The following is an 11,198-nucleotide window of genomic DNA, read 5'->3' on the forward strand; positions in this document are numbered from 1 at the left end:
ACAGGCATTCTCATAGACCGAGCATTGGAGCTAGGGAGATCTAGACGACCCCGATGGAGAAGAGGAGCTAAACGGTTTCGAAGGAGGCTATAGCAAAGGATTTGAGCCATACTTTTTCGTCGTCCAGAGTGCAAATAAAGATGGATCTCTACTTCCCTCCCATATTGTCTACACATTGTACTGCTTAGTTCACACATTTCACGCCTTTCACCTTTCACACCTATCAGTGTAGTTTAGGATTCCGCAGTATTTATATTTTGTTATCCTAGTTTAATTTATTTTGTCAATCTGACTTTGTATCAGATACACCGCATTGTAACTTTCAGGCCTCATAGGTCACTTTGGCCTTTTTTTAAGACGTTAATATAACATTTCATTTCATATCTCTCTCTCTCTCTCTCTCTCTCTCTCTCTCTCTCTCTCTCTCTCTCTCTCTCTCTCTCTCTCTCTCATAGGTCACTTTGGCCTTTTGTAAACGTTAATATATCATTTCATTTATTTCTCTCTCAAAACCAAACCAAAGTAGGGGTTTGAGAGTGTCCGAGTGGCTCGATAAGCATGCATGGGCAGGTATAAGATGTCGGGAGGACTACCTACGAGAATGCACCAGAGCTAAAGAGCCTTTGGGGGGGGGGGGGGGGGGGGGGGGAGCTGAGAGGAGGTGAAGAGGAATCATCGGGGGGGAGAGAGAGAGAGAGAGACACAGAGAGAGAGAGAGAGAGAGGAATCTCGATAAGACGAAGAGGGACGTGTGCTCGACTTGTGGCAAAAAACAGCAGGTCTGTCAAGTCTTGATTGAAGGGTCATCGAGCACTCCCTCTCCACCTGTGTCTCTCACAACTTTCCCTCTCTCTATGATCATGCGAATGGGCCGCTATTTCTTCAACTTCCCCACTGTTTTCTCTACTTGCATATATTTTCTATGATCGTATCTAGATAGAGTTGTGATGGCTCTCAACGCCCTACTCACATCCAATATAGGCAATCCTTTGTGACACATCCAACCCTATGTGTCCGTGGACAAGCTACAGCACGACCAGGGTTCAGGTCAGTCAAGTCAGTCTAGAATAGGAAGTGTTCTGGCACTTTGTAGTCTATTCGCAGACCGTGCATGCCCATGCACTTAGATTAGATGCATATCCTCCGGTTGGACACAGCATGATCATCAGCATTACCATCAGAATCCATCAGGGGAATTTTCCAGTGCATTAAACCTATTTTCCCTATTTTTGACATTTTTCACTTATTTATTAAGTGACTGTTGTTGGGAGCTGGTAGGGCAATTTGCATAAGATAATATATAAGGAAACCAGAGCTAGCACTTTCTGGCAGCAGAGGCAGCGGAACTCAGTTCAACAAGCACCTTCTCAGCAGGACCCCCCAGCAGGCCTAGCGTTTTTGCATCCACAAACCAGCCTTGGGGTTTTTGCACTTGCAGATTCCCGGCGACATTAGAACAGCAAATCAGCCTAGCGTTTTGCATTGCAAGACAACCGGCAGCAGCAGAAGATTTTCAGCCCTAGCGTTTTTGCATCTGCAAGACACCTCAACGTTTTTGCAGATCTTCGCGACGGAATCAGCCCTAGACTCAGCGTTTTCAGTTTTCAGCAGTCAGTACCCACAATAGAACCCCCGAACCTCGCACATCTCACCTTCCGGCAGCAGATCCTCACCGCACGGTGAGATTCATCAAGGTTTACAATTTCAGCCCAGAAAACGCAGATTTCAGCAACTGCGTTTTCAGCGCGTCCTCATCGACATCGTCGGCAAGTCCAAGCATTGTAGAGATTTGTGCAATCATAAGTAGACCGCTCTCGCCATAGAGAGTGGGGCCTTCGGAGGAGGGTTTGACAACATTCTGGTGTCATATTCTCTTCTCTCTCTATCTCTCAGTCTCAGCACCTTCATTCACATTGTTTATCCACTTTGTTTGTGTCCATTGCACTCTCTCACTAAAGGAACGGAAGGTTCTCCCTTCCGTAAGTAAAAGGAACCTTGAGCACAGTTCGGAGCACTCATCTTGAGCAAAGTTCAACATTCACTTCCGCTGCACCTTACATTGGTATCAGAGCCTTGGCAATGTTCTGTATCACTCAAGGAAAGAACCACAAGAACCACAAGATTTTTTTTTCCTTGTTGCGGTCGCACGTAACCCAAGTCCACTTGGGCGTGTCGATTCCTAATCGTGTTTTTGAAGAGTGACAGGAAACCCAAGAAAGAAAGGCTTGTCCAGCCTCCCCTTGTGCCTCTTTTCACTCATTGAGAGCGGACCGTGCACTTAGCGGCCGGCCAATCGACGTGAGGCGGGAAAAAGCAACCTTGGTGTGAGCGCAAGGCCGCCAAGGGGTGCGCCCGCGGAAAAGAGCAGAACTCGGGTGAAGAGAAGATCCTTCTCTAACACAAATTGCAAGCGAAAGAAGAACCTCAAGAACCTCAAGACCCTCAAGAACCCAAGAACCCAAGACCCACAAGAACCCAAGTTCCTTGTGAAGTTAAGAACCCAAGACTTCAGTGGATGGTCATCACCCGAAGCGGAATGGATACTTCGCATGGAGGTGGTGAGCATGAAAGTGGCGAAGAAGAATTTTCCCCACCAGGAGGTTTTTCTGACCCTCTCCCTTCGATTGCACTAACTCCTATGGAGGCTTTTGACATGAAGTTAGAACGTGAAGCAAGACAAGCAGAAAGAAAGGCCGACTTTGAGCGTGAGCATGAGCGTGAGCAAGCGCACTTGGCGGCCAAACAGAGAGCCCAACAAATGCAACAGTTGTTCTGACTCTTTTCTAGTGTGCAGGCACAGATTGCAAAGGATCAGGAGAAGGAGACTCTCTCGGTCTCTTCTTTTCCTAAGCATGACACACAAGATTTGCATGATGATAAGCATGATGAATTGCGTGATGATGATTTGCATGATGATCAAGATGTGATTTCTTACAAGCATGATGATTTGCATGATGATCAAGTTGTGATTTCTCACAAGCATGATGATTTGCATGAAGATGATGTGATTGTTCGCAAGGATGATGGTTTAGTTGATACTTTTTCTAGTGAAGCTAACCTCATTGCAGATTCGATCAATCACGAAGAACCGATCTTGGCTCCCGAGTCGAGGTCCGCAGAACCCCCGCAGGAAGATTCGATCAATCACGAAGAACCGATCTTGGCTCTTGAGCCTAGGTCCAAAGAAACCCCACAGGAAGTATTATGTGTTCGAATGATTAGTCAGCACGCATTGTTCGAGTGTTTCATTGGTGATGCTTTCCTGTATTTTAGTCAGCGTCTTTATGTGATCCCTTTTCCTAGGCATGACATATTGTACGTTGAGCACGATTCACTCATGAATGAGCACGAATGTATGCGGATGATTCATGACAAGCCGAAATGTTTGCATTCAAGGAATTCACATTCCATGTCTCTTCCTTGGCACAACACAGTCGTAGAAAGAGCACAAGAAGAATTGAGCATCAAGCATCGGCATGTCCATTGTGATTTGCCATAGTTGATTGATTTAGATCAGAAAGACGAGTTTGGATTCCATGTTTTGCATGTGTTTGATGAACGGTTTGGCACTCCGTCTCTTGTTTCATCTACATTGCATGCACAGTCTTTTAGGAAGATCAGATTTTTTCCAGTCACTTTACATGGAATGGGTATGTTCATGTTTTTGTGTTGGAAGTGGTTTCAAGAATTTTCAGCCATGGAGATTCTTGAAGAAAGAAGAAGCACGACTCTAGACGAAGTTGAAGCATTGAAGGAGCCACAGCAGCCTTTGTGTCGCTTTCAACGCGGCCCAAAGAAGCAAGCGTTGCAGACCTTTATGAAGTTCAAGTATCACACGACCCACACCTCAGAGTGGGCCGGCAAAGAGTCCTTTCAAGGATTCCGACAGTTGTTGGCGATCTCCCTCGATGCCATACAATTTGGTACCAGTACCTAGGGAATGTCACGTGACACATCCAACCCTATGTGTCCGTGGACAAGCTAGAGCACAACCAGGGTTCACTTTAGTCAAGTCAGTCTAGAATAGGAAGTATTCTGGCACTTTGTGAGTCTTTTCGCAGACCGTGCATGCCCAGGTACTTAGATTAGATGCATATCCTCCGGTTGCACACAGCATGATCATCAGCATTACCATCAGAATCCTTCGGGGGAATTTTCCAGTGCATTAAACCTATTTTTCCTATTTTTGACATTTTTCACTTATTTATTAAGTGACTTTTGTTGGGAACTAGGTAGGGCAATTTGCATAAGATAATGTATATACCAGAGCTAGCACTTTCTGGCAGAAGAGGCAGCACGAACACGGTTCAACAGGCACCTTCTCAACAGGACCCTCAGCAGGCCTAGCGTTTTCTGCATCAGCAAGAGACCCTAGCGTTTTTGCATCCACAAACCAGCCTTGGCGTTTTTGCACTTGCAGATTCCCGGCGACATTAGAACAACAGATCAGCCTAGCGTTTTGCATTGCAAGACAACCGGCAGCAACAGAAGATTTTCAACCCTAGAGTTTTTGCATCTGCAAGACACCTCAGCGTTTTTGCAGATCTTCGCAACGGAATCAGCCCTAGACTCAGCGTTTTCAATTTTCAGCAGTCAGTACCCGCAGTAGAACCCCCGAACCTCGCAGATCTCACCTTCCGCAATAGATCCTCGCCGCACGGTGAGATTCATCAAGGTTTACAGTTTCAGCCCAGAAAACGCAGATTTCAGCATCTGCATTTTCAGCGCGTCGTCGTCGACATCGTCGGCAAGTCCAAGCATTGAAGAGATTTGTGCAATCATAAGTAGACCGCTCTCGCCATAGAGAGTGGGGCCTTTGGAGGAGGGTTTGACAACATTCTGGTGTCATATTCTCTTCTCTCTCTATCTCTCAATCTCAGCACCTTCATTCACAGTGTTTATCCACTTTGTTTGTGTCCATTGCACTCTCTCACTAAAGGAACAGAAGGCTCTCCCTTCAGTAAGTAAAAGGAACCTTGAGCACAGTTCAGAGCACTCATCTTGAGCAAAGTTCAACATTCACTTCCGCTGCACCTTACACCCTCAATGTAGGTCTCTCCTCTAGGAGAGTGCATATGCGAGCTCATAATGAAGGTCGTCATCTTTGAGGATGGAGAACCAGTGAGGGTGTGTGTGTGTTTTACCCATGTCTATATGTGTCGGCCCCTCTCCTCAACCATATGTCAACAGCAGCTTGATCCGACCAGTGTCCCTTGCAGCCCGATGACACATGCAGACAGGGGGTACGCCCGATAGAGAGAGAGAGAGAGAGAGAGAGACCGCCGAAGGCGGCTGACCATACTAGTAAGTTCTTTAAGTTGGTAGGGGTTAGGTTTTTAATTCCTGGCCCCCTTTAGGCCTCTCCCCTAAATCTTCAGGGTTCACAACTTCTTCTGTTCTTCTGGTTCAGTTTCTCATGTCCTCTCTGCCATTTCTTTTCCGCCACGTCCTCAATTTGTGACATCCCCCACCACCATTGCCACCTGGGGTACAATGGATGCAACTCGTATGGATATCCTTACTATCCATATCCGAGGTATGAGCCTAGCCAACCAAAGGATTTCAAGGATGGCGGCACGACCGTCAAATTTTTCACTTTTTCTAGAGTGAAAGATTGAAAGAAAGCCTTGCAGTTCTTAAAACAATTAGACATCATATATGCTTAGAGAAATTATACAGAAGCAACAAAGATTTCTCAAGTTGCGAGATTTCTTAAAGATAATGTTATGCAGAGGTGGAGTTCAATCGCGACACAACCGCATGCTCCAAGGACTTGGCAAGCTTTCGAGACTATTTTTACACGAAGATATATTACCTCCCTATTTGAAGTCCAAATTTTGTCGAAATGGAGACACGGAGTGCCAAAGTTCCACGCCCAAACTACAATGGCACTAAACGATGGCGCCCCTTTCGGTATTTCTTTAGATTGCTTCAACAAGGTACAACTTCTGTGGCTCCGCTCTAGATGTACTCTTGGTAGACCGCCACAGAGAGCCCACAGCACGTATTGAAAGGCCTTAGGCCCATCCAAAAGAAATTACATGAAAAGCAGTAAGTTCTAAAAGCATCTGGTCCAAAAGCTAGCGCCCATGGGGTTGTCCGTAGAGTGTTGCCACGTCAACAACCTTTGTGCAATCTTTTGCGTGTGTGTGAATGCTGCTTTATTTTAAGGGTTTAGGCCCCTCGGCCGGTTTGTGTAGTTGTCGAGGGATAGGATTTTTGATCCTTACCCAATTATTGTTTGAGCTTCTGTGCTTCTCCTTCTTCCGCTAGGGTTAAGGCCCCTCGGTTGGGATCTGCAGGTTGGCCAAGGTTAGGATCAGGGAGTCCTAACCCTCTGGTTCTTCAGTGGCTTAACACGTCAACCTCTGGTTCTTCACTGGCTTAGCACTTCAAACCACTGAGCAACAAGAAAGAATCCACATCACACGGAGTGGCAAAGTTCCACTCCCAGACTGCAATGGCCCCTTTCGATGTTTCTTTATATTGCTTCAACAAGGTACAACTTATGTGGCTCTACTCTACACCTCCTCTTGGTAGACTGCTAGAGAAAGAGCCCATAGCACATATTTAAAGGCCCTAGGCCCATCCAAAAAGCAGTTATACGAAAAGCGGTAAGTTCTAAAAGCATCTGGTTCAAAAGCTAGCGCCCATAGGAATGTCCGTACAAATTGCCACGTCAGCAGCCTTTGTGCAATCTTTTGGTAGAGTGCATCTCCTATCTCCTCTTGGTAGACTGCCAGATAAAGAGCCCATAGCCCGTATTTGAAGGCCCTAGGCCCATCCAAAAGCATTTATACAAAAAGCAGTAAGTTCTAAAGGCATCTGGTTCAAAAGCTAGCGCCCATACAGCTGTCTGTACGGTGTTGCCACGTCAGCAGTCTTTGTGAAAACTTTTGTTGCCACGTCAGCAATCCCTCGGCCTGTTCTTGTAAATTGTCGAGGGTTAGGGATTTTAATCCTAACCCATTTATTATTTGGGCCACTCGGCAAAGATCTGTAAGTTCGTAAACCTTCTATGCTTCTCCTTCTTCTGCTAGGGTTTAGGCCCCTCCGCCAAGATCTACAAGTTGGTAGTGTTAGAATCAAGGAGTCCTAACCCTCTGGGTCTTCAATGGCTTGATAAGTCGGCAATTTGTGACATTAGACGTGCACGTGACGTTTGGGTAGAACGCTACAGAATCCTTCCATTTGTTTGGAACAAGCTACCGGTAGGAAAGTATTCCAGAATCTTTGGTGATAAGTGGACAGAGTGTCTTCGCCTTTCATCCTAAGACAATTCCATGCCATAAAGACATCGGCTTGATATTTGGGAGTCAACCAGATAGATAACAACCTTGTGAAATACGAGGCACTTTTTCGTGCAATAAAAGTGTCAGACCAGCGCGTTTGTGCACTCCTTTGGGATGGGATGCCACTTTGTGAACCTTGGAAGCTACTGTAAAGTTGCCGCCTGAAAAGGCAATGTCAATAAAGGATACAGCTCGATGGGTATGCTTGATGGGTATCCTTGTGGCCCAAAAAAGTATCAAACTTGATGCTCTAGCCACCATCTTTAAATTCCGTTGCCCTTTCAAGGCTCCAAGTTATCACATTTTGCCTTTCAGTTTTCGTTCTTCTGAATGTGGATCCAACGGATCTATCTTCAGAATCTAAACTCTTAGAAGTCATAGAATCATCCTCCTCAGAGTATTTTCGAGGTTTGCTTTTCGAATACTTTCATTTCTTCGATCTCCGTTTGTCACCTTTACTTGAAGAACTGGGACTAAAGTCATTCTCAAAGGGAACACGTCGACAATTTTTCCTCTTAGATCATACTCTGCAAGCTCTGAGAAACTGGGTTGTCAACCCAAGTATCGAGGAAAAGACTTGGACTTCTTGCACCCACCTTGGCATCTTGCAAGATCAAACATCGGTAACTCGATGGTGGCCTCCTCACTTCCATTACGTAGTTCCTTAATCTCTGACTTGTCACCAGATTTTATGGGAAAATATTGTAATTTGTCTGGTCAAATGCTTGAAATTTCTCTTCAGCTAACCAATCTCAAGTTAACAAGGCTATATGTGGCCACTATCTAGGATACACTATATGGCCATGTTGGGCCGCGATTGTCTGAAACTTGTTATCCATTGTTGTGTAGACTTTCTTGATTCTCTAGTTAGAGCTTGTATTGTTCATTGCGGTTAGTGATTAGTTCGTTCTCTCTCTCTCTCTCTCTCTCTCTCTCTCTCTCTCTCTCTCTCTCTCTCTCTCTCTCTCTCTCTCTCTCTCTCTCTCTCTCTCTCTCTCTCTCTCTCTCTCCCCCAAAAAACAAAGGGATAAGCAAGTTGGCTAATAATGCCCATCAAAATGCAGACACAGAGTAGAAGCCGGACTGGCAGATCTATGAAAAGGAGCATTTACGAGGCGTCTCTCTCTCTCTCTCTCTCTCTCTCTCTCTCTCTCTCTCTCTCTCAAATATACCCACGTGCAAGCTCACCTTCAAATAGTCTGCGAACGCATTGTTCGAACCAGTCGCAGTCGCAGCCGCAGTCGCATATATACAGAGACCACGATCATTGATTGCAAAAGTTCAAACGTAAAATGCCTCTTTGGTGACACACGTCCAACTTTGACAAATATAGCAACGAACCAACAATTGGCATATACTTGGCTTTCTGCATCCCAACTCTCGTCAAAGTGAATATTTACCGTGATTTTTTAAGAGGGTTTTGGCTAATATTGAAACGATAGAGATGCTGGCACCCAACTCCAAATTTTGCAATCAATGAGCTACAAAATATTGGCGAAACATGCAACGGACGGGCACACAGTTTGATTGCATCGAGCTTAAAGAGGATGCTATAAAAAAGAGTGTGTATATAATAGGGGATCTGGTAATGTACTTAGCTAAAAGCAAATGTTACCTAGTATCAAAATTAAAAGATATACAATCTGAAGAGGAGGTAGGAGAGAACAATAGTAAGCAGCAATGAGAGAACATAAAGGTAATAAAACTATGCAAAGTAATGATGAGTTTATGATGGTGACGATAATAAATGTAATGGGACATTAAAACCAATCTAAATATAATGTGAATAGTTGTTGCCCAAGTTATATCATACGACACATCAATGAGAGAACATTAATTTGCACGGCATGAAAGGCAAAAGACATGTCGAAGAGTGTGCGTTAATTAACAATACATGAAATAAGAAGAAGACATTGCAAGGGGTGCAAAGAATTCAGATTATCCTTGTTTCTTTTAGGTATGTGTATTTCTTACAATGTGGGGGGTTTAGCTCGCAAGATCCAACAGAGCTTGTGGTATTGTACATACTAATGAATGATTTTTCTAGTCTCCATGCTACATGTAAAGTTCTACAAGTGGAGAGTTGTTCAAAGAATAAGTTTTCAGCGAGCGACAGGCTTGAAGCATAGCACATTGCTATGCATCTTGGAAGGTGTGTTCCGATTGTACTTTATTTTCTTCTGTTGTAGTTGTTAGTGATGCCTATATACCTACATCCATTTCTGTGGCATGTGATGGAGTAAACTGTGTATTCGATGTCCGTTGTCTCTTGTTGCTTGCATTGTCCTATTGGAGTAGCAGTACATAGCTCTTGTTGTCCTGTTCTACACAATAAGAATTATGGCAGTCATGTGACTTTTTGTGTTGTGATAGATGGCGTATTTTCTCTACAATCCTTGAAGTTGGCTAAAATCTCGCTTTGTGTCACTGTTTGTCATGTCTGTGAGTTCTAAGAGCTCAATGTTATAGGCATCGTGGAGCATTTCTGGAATGTATGGCTTGACACTCGTCTCTATCCATAGTATACGATTTGCATCCTATGTAGCCATGTGCTCCTCGAAGACGTCAATTTCAATTCCCAGCTTTTCGATGATCTCTTTTGTAGAACCTACGTCATTCGATTGTGTTAGTGCATTGCTTTACACTCATATAAAAGTCAGCAAGTTATTGGGTAGATGAAACTAACCTGTTGCTCTTTTGATCCCCATAGATTTATTCTTTACACATTTTTCTGCATACTTGTCCGTGAATGCTCGCAATTCTAGATAGTTTGAGAATCCCTTCGAGTATGTTCCAGGACGACAGTTTGCAGGGTTAAGCAAGCCAATTTGAATGTCACCAACATTGGCTCACTCCTCTATTCTAAGTTGTTTCTTTGTTGCCATGTTCTTTTTAAAAAGGTCAAAACATTTCTACAAAGGAATGGGGACTCGTAAGTATATGCGGTGGCATACATGCAAAGCATATTAGTTTTAGTAGTTTGTTTTATATACGTTCAAGAGCGCTACCAGGGTCGCTTGGCCACACTCGAACCCATGACCCATGTCACAACCGTCATGGGTTCGATATTGAGCGAGAAATCAATATTAAGAGTGAATGAGATGAGTGCAATGTGATTTTATTCTTGGAATCTAGAAAAGATGCTTTGCTAGTGGCTGGAACTGCTTTGGTCGGTGCCTTGATCTTTTCCATGCACTTATTGGCTCTTTGCTGACACCATAGAGCATTTGATGCAAAAATTCAATATTCTCTTTGCAGAGTTTGGGGAGATTTAAGCTTCCCATTCTCCACCAAATCCTTCCACACTCTGATTCCAGCCTTGAAGCACTTATGAGCTTTCCTACTGACTCCTACCTTAGCCTCACCTGCAAAGAAACCAAACCAAAAGTGATCTAGTAGAAAAGACAGATAATAGGAGATCTCTTAGCTGTGAATTAGTCCATGCTTTATAGCTTTGAAGCTTGAACTTTTGTATATCTCTTTTCAAGAGTAGGGCCCAATAATCATTTGAATTTGAAGCTCTCCATATCCATTTTGCTGCTATTTTGGCTAACGGGTGTTCAAGATTGAGGATACCAAGAAACCTTAGAAATCTTAGGGGGATCAATGTCACCTCCCCATAAAAAGGATCTGGCAAGGGAGGTCACTTGCTTCAACTGATATTTAGTTGGACACCAGCAAGACAAAAAGTAAATTAGAGAAGAAAGCAAATAGTGATTAAGCAAAAATGCTCTTGATGAAATAGATGTTTGGTGGTGTTGCCAAAACTAATATCATACGGAGATTGAAAGATGAAGTCCATTCCGTCTTGTCAAAGTCAATCTTAAAAAAGATGAACTCTTGCTCACTGTTCTAAAAAAAATCTATGGCCTCCCATATAGTGATTATGGCATCAAGAATAAACCT

The 11,198-nt window shown here is 44.0% G+C and overlaps 1 protein-coding gene across 1 annotated transcript in view; it reads right to left on the minus strand.

Moving 5' to 3' along the window:
* Window positions 1-8,635, minus strand: part of LOC147446209 (uncharacterized protein At2g24330-like) — a 42,629-nt gene extending 33,994 nt beyond the window's left edge. Inside the window, exon 1 of the mRNA XM_086525471.1 lies at window positions 8,481-8,635. The gene's annotated coding sequence lies outside the window, so the exon portion shown is untranslated. The remainder of the gene's footprint in view (window positions 1-8,480) is intronic.
* Between the last annotated feature and the right edge of the window lie 2,563 nt (window positions 8,636-11,198).

Source organism: Adiantum capillus-veneris, chromosome 12 (assembly GCF_014529385.1).
Source record: "Adiantum capillus-veneris isolate H3 chromosome 12, ASM1452938v2, whole genome shotgun sequence".
In the NCBI taxonomy this organism is placed as follows: Eukaryota; Viridiplantae; Streptophyta; class Polypodiopsida; order Polypodiales; family Pteridaceae; genus Adiantum; species Adiantum capillus-veneris.